This window comes from Erpetoichthys calabaricus, chromosome 17 (genome assembly GCF_900747795.2).
Source record: "Erpetoichthys calabaricus chromosome 17, fErpCal1.3, whole genome shotgun sequence".
In the NCBI taxonomy this organism is placed as follows: domain Eukaryota; kingdom Metazoa; phylum Chordata; class Cladistia; order Polypteriformes; family Polypteridae; genus Erpetoichthys; species Erpetoichthys calabaricus.
Genome location: NC_041410.2, coordinates 76751525 through 76770135, shown reverse-complemented (window position 1 = coordinate 76770135; position 18611 = coordinate 76751525). Strand labels below are relative to the sequence as shown.

Genomic DNA, 18611 nt, shown 5'->3' with positions numbered 1-18611 from the left:
ACATAAACAGTTAATTTAGACATTAAACATTGTAGGACGTTTATTGATAATCTTTGAGCGGCTGTATGTAGGAGTAGCTTAATATATATGTTTGGTGAACTCTCCTTGTAGTTAGATGGTCCCTTTGTGCTCCTATGAAAATTAGCTTCACAGGCTTTAATTCTATTGCTGTACTTTGGTTCCTTCCCCAAAATATCCGGCCATTATAGCTAGGCCCTGAGATGATCACAAAAGCTCTTCACGTATTCTTGGCATGATGTGTGATCAAGACAGTATATTTCCTCTTCATCCAGGTCTTGTTTTTTTCTGTTTTAGGTCATTTAGGCCATTCAGTATTGCTGGCACGAGCTAAATCTGAATTTGCATAATTGGCATCGTAAAGCTGAATGAAAATCTGTGCCACTAAAAGGAATCAATGATTGCTTTATTAATTACTGGACCTTCCAGCTGAGCAATGGAGCTTAATAACACTTGGAATATGAAGCAGTCCTTCACAGTCTTTTGTTGAATTTCTCCTCAGCATTCTTACAAGACAACACCCACTTGTGTCCAGATAATTAGTGAGTGCACAGCCTTGCAAATTATTGTCTGTTAATGAGACGGTGTTAGCTGAAACAATATGGCACCAACTGTCTGCCCTATTTTAGTGTAATGCTGTTTCACCATTTAATTTCTTATTGCCTGTGCTCAGCTATTTATCCAAAACCAATTCCACCATACATAAAAATACTTTAAAGCTTCCAAAGTCTAAAGCAGACAGCTTGTTAAGTTTTGCTTTAACCCTCTGTGAAGTCTAATTTTTTTGGATTTCCCCTTGTATTTTTGTCAAGCGCCAAAAAAAAAAACATATCTCAATTTTGGTCACTCTGGAAAGGCTGGAAATCTGCCTGTGATGTTTTCAAGTTGGCAGTGTCAGCTGAGTATATTTTTTACTTTACTAATTAATGGATTTAATTTGTGTTAATGGGCGGCACGGTGGCGCAGGGGTAGTGCTGCTGCCTCACAGTTAGGAGACCTGGGTTCACTTCCCGGGTCCTCACAGCATGGAGTTTGCATGTTCTCCCCGTGTCTGCGTGAGTTTCCTCCGGGCGCTCCGGTTTCCTCCCACAGTCCAAAGACATGCAGGTTAGGTGCATTGGCAATCCAAAATTGACCCTAGTGTGTGCTTGGTGTGTGTGTGCCCTGCGGTGGGCTGGTGCCCTGCCCGAGGTTTGTTTCCTGCCTTGCACCCTGTGTTGGCAGGGATTGGCTCCAGCAGACCTCCGTGACCCTGTAGTTAGGATATAGCGGGTGGGATAATGGACGGATGGATGGATGGAATTTGTGTTAATCATTGTGTGCTGCATGCACTTTGCTGCTGCCCCTCATGTTCGCTTGTATCTCTGCAGTGGTTACCAACTCTGTGAGCCTGCAAGGACAGGAGCTTTGATGCTTGTTGTTAATTTTATGCATGACATATACGGTACTTAATGAATAAAAGAGGCCATTTGTGGTAGGTGACTTGTCAGCTTTTTGTTGATTGCATCTTGTAACTGCTTGATGCCATCTTTATGACAAGTTACTGCTTTGAGTTCCTGAAGGTTACGTTTGTTTTTGCATTTGTTTCCTGTTTTTCTGTTGCTTTCCTGTTCCTGATGTTTTTGGTTATTTTATGTCCCTCCATTCTGGTCTTATTTTGTACACTGTATTTGTCTGCTCTTTGCAGCAAGGAAGGGTTAGCTCTGGCCTCAGCTGATTAGGGCTAAACATATAAGAAGACCCCTGTGGGCAACACTTTAGGCTCTTGTTAGCTTTTCTCTATCAGGCATAGAGTTACGGCTTGATAGAGAGTCAGCATGTGCTATTTGGCTGTCCCCATCACTTCAAAAAAGAAAAAAAGAATGAGATGAATTATTATCAGTTGTTAGATATTTTGATATTGCCTATGTCTTCTATTGCAAATGAGGATGACGTCGACAACTGCTTCTGAGAAGAATGATAAGAAAATCGCAACAAAATTGATAAATTGACATCTGAGAATTAAGGTTAAAAGGCATTATAAAAGTTCAAATAGTTACAAGACAGAACACAACAAAATGAGTAAGGAATCGTGGCTCAAACTGAAGCACTGACATTTTCTGACACACTCCCTTTGACAGATGCAGTGATGTCACCAAGTCTGAGTAGTGATGCCCATCATCTTGTGCTGCAGATGAAGTGTAAAATGTAAATGTCATCCTACAAGCCTGGTCCAGCCACACTTTCACACACTTAAGGAATGCCCCACTTGCTTTCTTAATTTTATGAATTCACCAAATTATGCAATTCAATTATTCATTCAGTCATTCATTTACTGAACCCCTTTATTGCTATACAGTACTGTAGGATTGTGGAAATGGACACATGTGATGAACCAGCTCTGGACAAGGTGCCAAAAGGGACAAATGGTAAATCTGAAAATAAGCTTGGAGCTGACACAAAGGCAGAACAAATATCCTTCACTCCATGGTGGCAAGAAAGTTTCTAATTCTATAGGCTTTTGAAGGAAGTATGTTGAAAAATTGAGAGAACCATCTGTGAAGATAGTGACATCTTCAGCTAATGCTATACCATATTGACTGACACACAATTGTTTTGGAACATAACCCCCTAATATTTCATTTGCTAGTGATTACTCGTGTACTTAGTTGAATAAAGCTGGTCTTTACGGTGCATCACTCCAAACCAACAATACTCATATTCAGTTTGCCCTCATTGTATATTGCTTTATTTTATATTACTGTTCCATACAGTATTATTAAAAATCTTGTGACTATGGGGTGAAAAAAGCTTTTGCTTCAGTTGTCACTTACCTGTGACCATCCTTTCTTCTCAGATCAGCCCCGCTGTTAGTCAGAGGTCCGTACCCACTGACTAACAGAAAACAGCGTATGACAGAACTGTCTTGGTTTGTGCCCTAGGGCTCATGCTTACATTGTTACCTCATAATCAGATTTTTCCATCTGCAAAAAAGGAAACCAACAATAAGTCAAAGAAGCAGTGATGCGCAAAAATAGTGACACAAGACAGATCTACAACTTCACGGAAAGGTCACCATGCAGACAAGACACGGCTCTGTAAAGATTTGACAAGACATCTCGCTTTGGCATGGCTACACAGGAAGAACAAGAAGAGTGTGATGGTCTAGCTGTGACAGTTTATGAGTCCCTAGCTTAAATACTAATCCTGCTACATATTCCTCAGAGCAAGGCATGTCACCACATGAGTTGCACTTACCATCTGGGTGCTAGCTTGCTGTTAGAAGAAAACAAAAACTGAGGTAACATTCTGCAGCAGTTCAGCAAGAAACAGATGCTACTACTCTGTTCCACTCTTAGGCTTTATATTGTGTAAGCAATTTAGCATTTTCCTCTGCCTTTCTACTGATTTACAGCCCTTACATTGAGCTCTGCGTTTAGACTTTTCTGATGATTTCCTTTTAAAAAACTCCCAATAATTTGGAATAAATCTAAGAGCTTACAAATTTAACAGTGTCCTGCAGTCTGGTCACCATTCTGCTTGGTCCCTTCTGATCTCAGATACCTAAGTAAACTCTGTGCCTGTCAGTGCTCTGGCTTTTATCTTTAAGCAGACCTAATTTTCTTTTATTTGATCACTGTGAGCTGGCCAAGCACAGGTCAAGTCGTGACAAGCGAAAAATAGTTGGGACACCAGCCAGGTCATCCCATTTAATTCTCTCCTCTTCTTCTTTAACTTAAACAAACGCCTTGTGGCAACACCTAGCATAACCCTGTAGGGCAAAACACAAAAGAAAATAAGGACTCAGGTTAGTCAACATAACAAATAAGAGGTCTCTCGTAGAGCTCTGACTTGTCAGGTATCTGTCCCAAAAAACAGCTCAGTGGAGGCAGTCAGGCTTTCTATAACGAGAGGACAGAAAGAGGCGGCACTAATTTCCCTCATTGGGCGGCTTCTCTGAGCTGTTGGGACAAAAAAGAAAATGACACAGTTAGCGACAGTGCCCCCTCTCAGCCTGGTGGGTTACAGCCTACCTCGAAGGAGCCAGCAAGGAGAACCTCGGACATGACATCACCTAAATATATTATCACATTTCCAGACTTATCCCAATAGCTTTTGGTTGCCTATCTGCCACTTAGAAAATAGACAGGTCAAACCTCAGAGGCCGAACCATAATTTCTTCCCGGCAGATCTAAGCAAACTATTGTAGTAGCTCTGTGAGAGTCATGCCTTGTCAGATCCTACAGGGCTACAAATTTAATGCCCTGAGCATAGTACTTTCACATTTTAGTATTCTGCAGCTTTTCGTTATTACGCTCAGGTTCCATCAGATAAAGTACCTGCAGTTTTATCTCCTTAGACGGTGGCCCTAACCCACTTTTTATACCCTGCTACTCAACACAAGTTGGAATATGAGCTCTGAATAGCCTGAAATTCTGTCTTGTCCAGTCTTCCTCTGGTTTCACTTACCATGTTATAAGTATGCATTGATTTCATTTAATTGATTTTCTCAGCAGCTAATCTCTTTTATGTATCTCCCACTGGGCAGGCTAGAACACTTCATACAACAGTAACTTTAAGATCTTGGTGAATAATAAATGATGTTATCTCTAGCTACAGGAGATTCCTAAATTCTGTTATAGGTTAGAATCACTCTTAGACAAAACCTGAAGGACATTGATCCATCCATCCATTCGTTTGTAACATGAATATTTGGTCTGTTAATTAACAGAGAATGAAAAATTTGGAAAGGTGCTCATTTTTAAACGATGATAGGTCTCTAAGCATGCATTCAGTCTCAAGCTACTTTATTAAAGAAAATAATGTGTTTCGAATATTGATGAACATTTATCTTTCTAAATTATTTTTAAATAAAGCAGGCAACAATAACCAACCTTCTGGACAGAGTGGCAGTTAAACAGTTGCTTCTCTTTTGGGTTATTATATACATGCATGCTATTTTTATTAGAATTAGATAATATTTTAACAACCAATAAAAACATAACACTGTAATTCCAGAGTCACCATCTTAATGTGCATGGTCTTCTGCCCATATCAGTACACTGCATTCCTGGTTGAGCCCTCTGGATGAATTTTTCATTAAGAATCAACAGGGACTGAAATTAGTGGAAAAATGCAAACTGGACTTAGTAACAGCAGACAGACAACTTTAAGAATACTGAGATTTATTCTGTTAAAATGCAGGAATCTGCGTATGAATATCTTTTTTTTTATTTTGGCCTTGTTTTTTTAACCAGTTACTTTTTACATCTAATGACAATGTTTAAAATTTGCCTTGATTCTCTACATATCTAAAAAGGATTTAGAAGAGTGCAGAAATAAAGTTAAAATGTGCCCATGCAACAATCTTTTTTCTACTAAAGACTCAAACACAAGCGAAAGTTACTATGATTACTGGAATTAATGCATCACATTTGGCAAATGAAATGGCCTCTTGATACCCTATATAATTAAAAAAAGGACAACCTTGCAGGAGACATACAAGAATAAATTGTAACACTGAGCATTATATGTGCCTATAAACAAGTTTTGAGAAAGAGACAATGCAATTTTGTGAAATGAACTCCCTGAGTTTATTAAATATCTTTAATTTAAGTGCAGAAGCATAAAAACAAATGTCTAGTTAAATAATAATTTTAGTACTGAGGATGATGTATACCACAATCTATATAATATCTGCAAGATCAGAGTGTATCTGACAGAGTATGCAGTAAAATTCTTGGTCCAGCATTTGGTGTTGTTGGGAATGCCAGCATGTGTCACCAAGCCACTGCAGATGATTCGAATTGCAGCGGCACGTCTGTTGTTCAACCTGTAAAGATTACTATATTGACTTCCTGTAGCAGCATGTTTTAAGTTCAAACCCTTAATGCTTACCTTCAGAATAGTCAACGGACCAACACCTCCATATATGGGGACACTTGTGAGGTCCAAAGCTCCTTCTCAACCACTCAGGTCTACTGATGAACAGCATCTGGTGATGCCAGATCTGTGTAGGATTAAACCTTAGTCCAGATTCTTTACACTTCTTGCTAGTGTAATAAGCTGCCCACCTCTATTCAAAATCTTGACTTCCTTAATGTGTTTAAGAAGTGTTTAAAGACGCTCTTGTTTGGTGAATTCCTGTCTAACTGATATTAGCTGTTAGGTTTTGTAATCTAGGAATTTTAATTAGCTTGTATTTGTTCTGAGCTCTTCACTTGTGATTATTAATTTTGTAACCTCATCTGTAACACTTCTTCCCATATAGTCCCCAAGACTGATGTTTATATAATAAGATTAGACCATATCTAATGGAGTATACAGCACAACACCTTGTGCAGGTTTTGGTCTTGCTTGAATCTTGATTACTGCAACTCTTTGGTGGCAGGAGTACCTGCATGTTTCACCAAGCCACTGCAGATGATTCTAAACGCAGCAGTACATCTGGTGTTCAACCAGTTATGGCAGGCACAGGTCACTTCTCCTTTAAGATTACTACATTGACATCTTGTAGCAGCATGTATTAAGTTCAAATCCTTGATGCTTACTTACAGAGTATTCAATGGGTTATCACTACATGTATGGAGGCACTTGTGAGGTCCTATGTTCCTTCTTGACTACTCAGTGTCTGGTAATGCCACCTCTGTGTTCTATTAAACCTCAGTGCAGACTCTTTCCATGGGAAGTGACTAGCTGGTGTAGCCACAGACATCTTAACAGCATCATAGAGCCGCGGGCAATGTAGTGCGTTGGTGCCCCTGTTTTGATAGTAAAACAGAAACATACATAGGCATCAGAAACATCATGAGCCCCCAGCTAGTGCTCACTGTGCCCATATGTTAAGACAGTCCTAGGTGTAACAAGCTGCCCTCCTCCTTTAGAAATTCTGACTCCATCAAAGTGGTTAAGAATCACTTGAAGACAGTCTTGTTTGGTGAATATCTGTCTAACTTGGTTTTATAACCTAGGAACTGTACCTAGTATTTCTTCTCAGCTCTTTCTTCACTTGTCATGATCAGTTTTGTAACCTCTTCCCGAACACTTGTTTTCATACAGCCGTCCAGACTGATGTTGACCTCTTTTCTTAAGTTGCTCTGGAAAAAAAAGTATCTTCTAAGCAAAGTAAATAAATATAGAATTGCTTCTGTTAAAATCCTGCAACCAGTGGAGCCCAGCAGAACCGAACCGAGTATGCTTAATGCAGTATTTAACTTATAAACTTTATCTACATGTATGGGAAATAAAGCAAGTTGCACATCTCGAAACAACAGTACACTCTCTTCGGTAATTTGCTCCAGTTGTTAGTGCAAAACTTGAGTTGCAAGTTGAATTGGGTTACTTTTATGGAAAGACTACTAATTCCAATGTACAGTATATACATAAGTAACTAATGCCAATCACAAGAGGATTGTCAGGTGTCAAACTGTGAAATGCCAACAAAGGCAGAGGCAAGCTAACATGCCAAGTTAAGCTCTGACTATTACCAATCGGTACTAGGCTAAATAGTGATACATGCTGGGTTTTGTTTTCTTTTCTTTTTTTTCCAGAAAAGTGCTCCGAATTATTTACTCTTACATTCTGCCTAAAACGATTCTGACCTCCTGGGATTGTTGTAACATTTCATTGGCACTACACTCTCAAGTGATGGCAGGAAAAAAGGCTTGTAGTGAATGTTAAGCTTAAAATAAACTTAGTCTGAGGTGGCTTACAAAATTAGGCATTTCCTGAATCTAAACTAAGAGAGAGGAAAACATAATACAAAGTGAAAAGATGTAAAGAACAAAAAAAACTGCTTTTCCCTGTATTTGCTTTCTCCCGAAAAACGTAATTTCAAATTAGAAGAAGAAATTCTTTCCCGTTGTTTTTAAAGGCTGAGATGACAACACCCTCAAATTGCGGCTTGGCTCTCTAGCTAGCACGAAGTAGGTTCGGTACCGAAAACATCCTTCTTGAACGGGTCTAATCTTAGCAACTAACTCTTTGTGGCCCTGAGCCAAGGAACTTAATCCCTTTCACGTTATCTTCTGAGGTCTGTTCAGATTCCTACCAAAGACGTTATTTGACTACTCCAGTATACGTATTACAACGATGTCAATATTAAGGATGTTCTTCTAATTTATTCACATAAATCAACGCCTTTTTTTCTGGTTTTCAAATCCTTCTGTCCTCTGCATACAAAGCAAAGAGTTAACACAAACCCACGCTCACAGAATCCGAGTCTTTCTCCGAAGCCGCGAGACGATTGATCATTCCTCCTGTCAATCATAGCTATGTTCTCGCGAGGACTAGTGGTGGGCGCGGGCTTGGGGCTGGAGTTAGGGCTTTGCTCGCGTTGGCTGGCGCGTCCTCAGTGTGTTGTTTGTGTGTTAACGCGGCAGTTGACAGTAGAGAGTGGCCCAGTGGATCGGAAACTCGGAAGGGCTGGGAGACTCGCTCACCAGGGTACAGGTGGGTCTGCATACCGCCGTCTGTTCGTAAAACCGTTCCCGAGTGTAGCTGCTTGACGCTCCTTCCGTGTTTATGTTGCGTTCAGTCGGACTCGGTAACCTTCTAGATTCGTGTGAAATACAGACTGATAGAGACGACTAATCTAACGAACTCTTTAGAAAGACAACCATGAAGTGCTGCTCAGGTTTTAAGATCACAGTTCTCCAGTCCGACATAGGCTGTTAAGTGACGGGTCCTCGGCAGCTTTTATTACTTTTCGGAAATCTTTATAAAAACCCGAAATGAAGACCTTTGTGTTAATGCTGCCCATCTGTAGTTTGATTTGATACGTACGGCCTCTCTATCTAATTTCACATATTACCAAGCACCTAGGAAACATCATTTTGTTCACCCCTTCCATCTTTTACACATAATTTTGCATGCATATACGCCTCACACCATCTAGTCATAAAATATAAAGGGCGTATACCAGGCGTAACTAGGTACATTTAAAACGTGGTGTATGATGTTCGAAAATTTATCCCCTTTATTACCAACCTTTTTTTGGAGACCAATCTAACCTTGTTCAAGTTTAGATTCGCTTGTACGTCAGCATTACCTTTGCTTATTATATCTAATGGTTGTCAGTACGGGGAACAGTCCTTTATTGTATACCTTTCATTCTCACGGAGGTATGCACTGTAACTGTTCTCCTTCTGTATCTACTTATTTCAGTGGGCATGGCCTCTGGTGTTGAAATAGCTCTAACTGCTTGACGCCACCACCTATTAGGTTGGCCTGTGCATGTCCGTTCTGAGCTGCCCTTTCTACCTCTGGGTCCCAGGGGCTCCTCTGCCGTCGCGCATGCTTGTTAAATACCTGAAGATTTCACTAGGTTGCTAAACATTCTTACCCCACGGCTACTATTTAGGGTTGAAGTTCTCAAGTGGTCAAGTTTGGGATTTTGATTCTGCATTTCTTTGTCGTCTTAATGTTGACGTGAAGTTTGAACAAGGCATCTTATTCAAACTTGTAGCAAAGACTGTTTTTTACATTACTGGCATAACAGCACAATGACACTAACGGAGTTCGCGTCATTGTTTTTTACGCAATACCTTGTCCAGTGTCCGGTTTTAATTCTCACAGTTCATAGCCTTACAGGAATTTTATATCGTCATTCTATGGTCAATTGCTTCGTTTGCCAAGAGCTGTTATGACCATTTTTGAAATCGGCGATTCCCATGGTGCATTATCATGATTGCAAGTCTTAAATAGATGCTCACAGGTCATTCTGTCAGCCCTTGAAACTTCTCATTTGTAAAGGTCTGGGCTGGAGTGTGCAAAGACACTTTTAAGTAAAGGTTTTACTTCGTGGACGGGCGTTCCATTCTTTATTTCTAACATATTTACTATAGCTCTTAGATTTTTTTTAAGTGGTGTTCTAGTTCTGTGTAGCTCTGTATAACTTAAAACAGCAATATTCTTTTGCGTTTATTGAAAGAAGACTGATTATATTGGTCGCTGCTGGTGTTGCTAGTTTTTTCAAGAAATGGGTTAAAATAAATTCAAACCCCATTTGTAATGTAATTTTTCTGTTCACAAAATGGTTAAGTTTGCTAAGCAAAGCAGTCTTCTCACATTTATTGGTTTGGTTTACTTCACCTTTGTATTGTGGTCCTCAACCACTTTATCAAATGGTCTCTAGGAAAGTTTATATCAGAATAAAAGATATGGTTACTGCTGTGATAGAAATGCAGAACAAATTAACTGTTTTTTCAGGCTTGCTATAGGGAGGGATTTTGTGTCTGCCACGTCATCTGTGAGAAGTTGATATCTGATTTCTGCATGTCTGCACTAGGATTTGCATTGGATAAGCCCTCCCAAGAGTTATTTTCCCCTTGTAATGATGGTCTGCGTTATGCAAATAAACTTGGATTAAGTGGGATTATAAAATATTTGGAAGGATACTTTATTGCTTCAGTGTTCAGATAAATCATTTCTTTTAAAGACTTCCATGATTTCTGAAGTATTTATAGAAGCAATCATTCATATACAGTTTCTTTTTTTATTCAGTGGTAAAACAAACAATCCCATTAAGTAGTTCCAATAGCATATTGCCAGTCGTCTTTCTTTTTGCATGCTTTTTATGCATTGTTAGCTGGAAAGAACATCTTTCACCTTTCTATGGCAGGTTAATGCATGCCATTATGGCAAGGAGTATTGTCTTGTCTGAGGTTTATCTAATTTTATATGTGATTTCTGAAATCAGGTGAAGTTTTTATCGTATCATCTAAATGGTTTTACATTCTATAACGTAAGGTCTCAAATCAAATTCTAGTGAATCATCATAGCTCCTGCTTAAATGTGCATCTGATAAGGGTAGAGCTTCTCATGTTTAATTTGTAGCACCATTTCCAGCGACTGCTGCACTCTGGTTAGAGAAAGGTATCCTAGTTGGTTGTCTGCATTGTAGTGTTGCATTTATAATATGTGTCATTGATGCTGTGAGCAATAGAAAGCTGCTTTTTTGTTGCAGTGACTCTTATAAATGTGTCATTGATGTACAATGTGATATTACACCATTAGCTTAATGTATTTGATTGCTTCCACCACCACTATTAATATCATTGGTTCATTGATTTTTAGTTTCTGACAAAAATGATCTAGTTTTATTGGTTCTGGAACAGGGAACTGAGCTGAATGAACTATTTTTGGCTGTCCATACATTTTTGTGTAGTCCTTCAAGTTACTCTTACAGGAATCTTTCATTTTAAATACTCTTTAAGCATGATACTATTTTTTTCCCTGTTTGCACAGTTTAGCTGCATGCATAGTAAAATCCAAATTTCACTGAGAAACTTTTATAAGCAAGTTGCATGTTTGTTTCACTTAATTACCAAGATTGAAAAAAAGGCATAGTCTCAAAAGGGTAAAGAGTCTGGATAGGATATTGGGGCAATGTAGCTGTTAGTTGACCACTTCATGGATTGAATGATCTTTTTGTTTAAATTCTTTTGCTCTAAGTTGTAAACTTAACTATGGCATTTGTGTACAGTTATTATTAATGTGCAGAATTGAACAGATTGAAAAACTGTGAATATGCTATGAGCACAAGTCTTGGCGTGCTTTTAGAATTTTTTTTTTTTTTTTGTCAAAATGTGATTGACTGATATTGGGTTAATGTTAAGCTATGGAAAGGAAATTCTAAATTTGAATAAATAATCTACTCTAATTCAGTTTCAGAAATTTCTGCAGTCTTTTGACAACTGTAGGTTCGTCATGCAGCTGCATATGGGCTTTGCAGTTAAGATTGCTGACATTTGCAAAGTAGAAGGGTGAGCAATCAAATGATATTGAAGTATTCCAACATGGTACTCCCAAGGTCAGAAACATTAAGAACCAGAAGTTGAGGGGGAAAACCTTAGTTAAGATCTGGAAGACTCAATACACAGGTTAAATACGCAAAGTTAAACGTCTGTGCTACAGCAAAGGACAGCAAAAAGACTTGGACAAAACCATAATAGTGGTTCACAGTGTGGTGGTATTTACATAAAATTTGAAAGGAAAAGTTCTCAAAAGGAAATGTAATAAAAGTGATCATGTAAAATATACAAAAAATACTTTTAAAAGCTATACATATTTTTGAACAACATGGTGGGTACTGTTGAAACAAAAACTAACAGGTTTTGGTCCTAGCCATAAGAAAAGGTTGAATCATTTGAAAGGAGAGAAAAAAAAGAACAGTTTTTCCCAGGGTTAAGGAAACATTAAGGGTTGATACAAGTCAGTGTCATAAAGCAGAAGGGGAGTTGATCATTTTGTTATTTTTCCCCTGATTGACTTCTGCAAGTCCTAAAGTAAGTTGACTTGAGTTCAGGTCAGACTGGGCAACATGCAGTGGTACAGCGCATTGCCGCACCCACCACATGACGAAACAGCTCGGGATACTGGTTGGCAGCTACCACCATCCCCTTGGCAGATATGTGGTCCAGTCCCACCCTCCAGATATGACCATCTATCTGTCGCAGGAACGTGTTAGGTGAGCGTCCCCTTGGTCTGGTCCAGCCAGTTGGGTCCTCAAGCCAGACCACACTCAGGGTATTGCACCACATGACTGTAGTGCCATAAGTGATGCTTCCTGAGGTAATGATCCTCATTAGGGACTCAGAGCAACTGCTCATTCAACACCAAGTCAAACCAGCAGTACCCAAGGATTCTCCGAAGAGACACAATACGAAGGAGTCCAGTCTTCGTCTCAGGTCACTGGATAACATCCATGTCTTACAACCATATAGCAAGACAGGAAGCACCAGGACTCTAAGACTTGGCCCTTCGTCCTTTTGCATAGAAATCGGTAGCGCCACACACCCCTTTCCAGCAACCTCATGACCCGCAATGCTCTCCCAATCCATCTACTGACTTCATAGGAAGAGTCACCAGAGACATGAATGTCACTACCGAGGTAAGTAAACTCTTAACAAGGTTGACACTCTCTCTGCAGACAGACACACTGCTGATGGCTATACCTAAGAGGTCATTAAAGGCCTTGACCTTAGTTTTTATCCAGGACACTCACAAGCCCAGACACTCAGACTCCTCGCTCAGTCCCTTGAGAGCCCCGGTCAGAGGATCCATTGACTCCGTGAAGATCACAACATCATCAGCAAAGTCAAGATCAGTGAGTCTTTCTTCACCAACAGATGCCCCACAGCCACTGGACCCCACGACCTTGCCCAACACCCAGGCCATGCAAGCATTGAACAGAGTAGGAGCAAGAACACACCCCTGACAAACCCCAGAATCACCTGTGAAAAACGCAGAGGCGTATAATAACTATGGACTTCACCTAATAATTAAAAAAAAAACAAAAAAACGTCCAGATGATCATGCAGGCACTGGACGTTTAATTTTTTTGGTGTTGAAAATTCACAATACTTTTGTTTTTTCAATTGTTTTGAGTTTGGGGCATAATGGTTTGTTCAAGTTTTATCTCTAGCTATGTCATGCTTCATAACTTTTTCCCAGTGAAAATTTGTTCACTCTAAGTCCTCTTTTTGAACACCGGATGAGGTTATGCACCATTTCAGGAGTTAATGCTCTCGGTACCCAGAACACCTGTTTCATGTTTATTTGCGTATCAAAATGGATTCAGTTGACCCATAAATAAGTCTGCCATCTAATATACCATCAATTTCTCATTCTCCATTAAGATTCACACCATTGTCACTTTTGCTATGGGTGGATGTCCAGAACATTGATCATCTTCAAGAGACATCCTGCCATGATGGAATTCTTCACTTCATCTCTTAAGTGTGATAATTGAAGGGGCTAGTCCTGGCATGTGTTGACTAGGTGAGAATGGTCTCCTGAAACTGTTTTATCTTCCCCTTAGACATTTTGTTAATATTTTTTCCAGAGCAAATAAATTGGACTATATGTTGAAATCTTTATGATACATACATACATACATACATTTATGTATGCAGTACTGGTACACTTTCTAAACATTTTAATTCACTCTCATAATTGAATGATTACTGTACAAATTGGTGTTGCCACAATGCTTAGCTTTTGTGTTTTTTGACATCCATGCTGGCTTTGGACTTGGTTGTGAAACTAAAACATGCCTTGTAAGCCACAAATATTAGAAACTTATAATTTACTTATTTCAGTACTTGAGAGCTAGTCTTTGGCTATTTACAGAACAAGCACATTAGAATACTGCTTTCAAATTCGGAAAAACTTTTGATATCCGCTTATACAATATTTTGACCTGCTAGTGACACAAGAAATAAGAGTGAATGAAAGAAAAAATGAATTTAATTAAATAACAACAAATCCTTGAAGTTATGTCTTAGAGTTCGAGAGAAAAAAGTTAAAGCTGGAAAGAGACTAGATGTTCCAGTAAGATTGAGCCAAGCTTAAATTAAAGTAAACCATGAAATCTTTCCAGGAAATTCTTGAACAAAATATTAAAGATTTACAATAGAATTTACAATCTGCAGACTTAAATATTATTAAATCTGTGAGAGGGTGTCAAATATGCAATGTGTGACTTCTTAAGGAAAGAATGGGAAAAATTCCTAAAGCAAGATAAAAATGATTCTTTGGTGAGTGCAAGAAACATTTGAAAGCTGTGTTGCAAAGTACTAACTGACCAAGTTCCTTAAGCTTCTTTTTTTCTATAAAATATTTCTGGTAAGTTGTGCATAAATTATATGCAGAAATACATATTACGTCATACTTCTGTTTTGTAGAGGTTTTATTAACTCCTTTTCGTTCAGTGAAACATGGCTTTTGACTAGGAGCATAAGCTTATGCATACAATTGTATAAGCACATTTAGAGCTTTAGCAGGTTAGGTGACTTAAATGGATCATGATGAGTCATTGGATGGGACTGAATTCACACGTTCTGGTTTCCACCTCATCTTCTTAATTGAAGCACAAAATTGTCTGCTTGTGTACTCTGTGTGTTTTATTCAAGGTAATAGAATACTTGACTGGAGACATTGTCTGTCTTCACTTTTAAGCCATACCAGAATAGATTTCCTTTCTTATTAATAGGTCAGCTCAATTGAAGTAATCCTCTGGCTATTTTCTTTATTACAACCTGAAAGTAAATATGCTCCAAACGTGCAAAATGCATACTCTTTGAACAAAATATTGTTTCGTAGTTACTTTGTGAATTATCAGAACACACATAAACAGAAAAACTAAAACCTCATAGTACTAACATTTTGAATTGAAGACTCACCTCTTCCTGTCATTCACTGGTCAAGAGTCCTGGCATCAAGTCAAAAAATGACTTCCAAAACCTCCAAAAAATTACTTCCTTTAATAATACACATTATTAGTTGTAATGTACACTGACAAAACATTTTTTTTTCTTTACTCTCAATATTGGAAGAATATTGCACACATTTGAAAATTTGTGATGTTTGTTGTACAACTGTATGTTTTTATAATATTTTTCACATGCTATATGCAGATTTTGGTGTAAAAGATTTACAGAAATCTCAAAATGCAACTTGCGTTGTGACAGTTTTTTATGCATGTTGTAATATAGAGTGTCTGTGGCTTAGAATTTTGTGGTCTGTTTTTAAATAAATAGTTAAACAGTTGGCTCATTCTCTGTGGGTATGCATGCGCGTGTGGTTGGAGGAGTGATCAAGACCTGCACACCTGAGGGTGTGGTCTGTCTTGATTGCTTCATTAGCTTCCTGCGGTTCATAATTGTGGCGCTGCACCCACGGGGGCATGTTAAAAGGGGGTTGGACAAGAGAGAGGGAAAGCTGGAACAAAGAAAGAGGCATGGAGGCAAGCGGTCAGAGATTAGTGGAGGAACATGTGATTGTTGTTTGAGGGGTGGATCGATTTCCCACTGATTAGCTAAAGGGTAGCGGAGATCGAGAGATGTCTCCCTAGGGATCCTGTGTTTGGGCACGAGGTAGTTATGTCTAAATCCATAGGAAAAATGGACAGCAGTTGCTGTCATCTCTGCCGACTGTGTGACATAAAAAGGGTAAGTCTGGGAGACAATGAAGGAAGACGTGCTGAGTTGAAGAAGAGAATGGGAGAGATAGAGGATGGAGGTAAAACAGGTGAGAGGCAGGACTGTGATGGACAGGAGGGATGGATGCTTTGGCAGAGGAAAGAGGTACAGCATGGATTCATCACATCAGGGAATAAAGGAATCCTGACTTTTTTTTTTTTTACCTCTGGTTTTAATTGCCTTTGTTTATTGCATTGTTTTTACACCTGGGGGGTATTTTCCGTACGTCGCTTAAATCATCCGAGATCAGATGCCTCATCTTGGAATGAGTTAATGCCAGTGAAACTCATCCAGGATAAGTCGGTTTTTCAAATGCAGCCGTGTAGTAGATTAGTCTAGCTGGATCTAATCATCCAAGATGAATGCTCGCGCCCCCGCACTGAGTGAAAAGCCCATATATATTGAGTCTAGAAAACATGATCAGCAAGTCTTTGATAGGCTGTAACAAAATGACGAAAGAATGGGCGCATTTTTTTTTTTTTTTTTCACACAAGCGGAGCAAGACCTTTCATTCGAAGGACATGTAGAATTTCAAGATTTAATATGCACAAAGAGTAACACTGCAAAAGCAGCCCAAACCAGAAAAGACGGCTGGCAAAAAGTGGCCGACAAATTAAATGCGTGTGCATTGTACTTACTGAAAGCAGCGTTTCATTTCCTATGTGTCAGATTAATTATTATTTAATATGTCATAATTCCAGATCAAACTTGAGCACAAGGAGAACACGGGAACAGGTTAAAGTGAAGTACAAGAATATACTTCAAACTGGTAAATATTGGTATATAACTATTTAAAGAATTGTTGACATAAATAATCTTATATAATGTAAAGAACATTAATTTTAAAGCTAATAAGAAGGCAGACCAGCAAAAAACAGGTGGAGGTCCACGCAGTCCAGACCTAACCCCTGCAGAAGAGTTGGCTCTCCAGCAAAATGCCCATTGCCCTGTTTCTGAGGGCATTCCAGGGGGAAGCTCCTCCTCAGAACCAGTGGCAGGATGCAGTGGTCACTTCATTTCAGGTAAAGGATGGTCATTGCATATATTTGTCCTCAATGTGTGCCATATAGCCCTCTTTTTTTTGTTGGGTCAGTTGCAGGGAATGTCATATCCCTAGAACCTGTGTCTGACCAACGAGATATTGACGAAGGTCAAATATTAGATGAAGACACTGTGTCTGATTATGCATCAGGAGGAGAGGTACATTTTCCAAATAATGTTTGATCAAACTCCACTGTGATCAGTCCCATGTGCCCCAATCACATTTGGAAACCCTGGATAATGAGAATGTTAGGCTGATTGTGAGATTCTTTATAGAACTGTAGGTGTTTTTGCCAGTGTATTACCTACCTGCAATGGCATGAAACGTCTCTTTTGTCTGCACATGCAGGTGTCCAGGAAACACAATGAAAACCCTAAGGAAATATTTCAGAGCCAAACAGACTTTACGAATTGCCTGGCAAACTGCACTTTTAGATAGATTTTCCGCATCGCATACAGTATATAAAAAAAGTGCCGCTTGCAAAAAACCTCAAAGCAATGCCTACTGTCTGTGTGGTTGTGAGAGCCCGACTTCGCCAAGTTTGACTTCGAATATAAGGTCCTAATAAATCTTTGAGGTACAATATTCCCCCTCGGCTAAAGCAGTATCTTTCGAAAAGAATTTCCTCCGGGAGCAATAAAGGATCTTGCCGATCGCGCAAAACCCTCTCTATATGAAATTCTCTTCTTATAATTTGCGTACCGATATATCAATTGGTTGCTCATTCATGAACGGCGAAGTCATGACTAAATGAATTCCACGCACGGACACTGATTAAGTGTGTGAGCTAATCCTTGTTTACATAGAACAAACCTGCTCGGAGCAGGTTTGAGGATTAGGATGTGTTGCTATGACAACACTTCCAGCAAGTGTTTCGAAAAACCGACAGATCCAGGATCAGGCCAAATCGTCAACAATTACATCCGGCTAAACGTGTAATCCACGTAAGAAAGTACCCCTGGATGGTGGTATTTATTTATTTATTAAGGAGGAAGAGCACTGTACTATTTGCACTGTTTGATTGACTTTGTTTTTGATTGTTTTTAATCAAAGCACCTTCATTTGTATACCCATTCATTGTTGCCTATGTTTGTCCTCACTTGCTAAGGCCCATCCTTGGTTACATTATGGGTGATGCAGGTTCAAGAGGCTCCCAATATGGTTTTGGGAGAGTGGAGCTAACCCGCATCGCCCACATGTACAGAGAAAGTTAATATAATTAATTTGACATATACTCGCAGGGATTTTTACAGATACCTTGACCCTTGTCCATCATTTCCAAGCTCAGGAATATAGAGTGCTAGCGTCTTGTCCATTGGCATCAAGGTGATGAATTAACATATGAATGGATGGACTGATGACCTGTCAGTCTATTTCAGAGCACACACTCATACTGTTCCAATTTAGAGGGTCCAGTTAATCTAACTCAAGGAAAACTTGGGAGTGTCTGGAAAAGAAAACCTATGCAGCAATGGGAATAACATGCAAGCTACACATGCATGGTCAGGATTTAACGTTACCTTTTTTTTTTTTTTTTTTTTTTAGGTTAGGAAAACGTTTCTTCATATTAGCTTTTAAAGTCACTCAGA

General features: G+C 39.1%; 1 protein-coding gene across 1 annotated transcript in view; it reads left to right on the top strand.

Moving 5' to 3' along the window:
- The first annotated feature begins 8308 nt into the window (after positions 1–8308).
- The window catches only part of LOC114667255 (D-glucuronyl C5-epimerase-like), a 72981-nt gene continuing 62678 nt past the window's right edge, over positions 8309–18611 (top strand). Inside the window, exon 1 of the mRNA XM_028822491.1 lies at positions 8309–8448. The gene's annotated coding sequence lies outside the window, so the exon portion shown is untranslated. The remainder of the gene's footprint in view (positions 8449–18611) is intronic.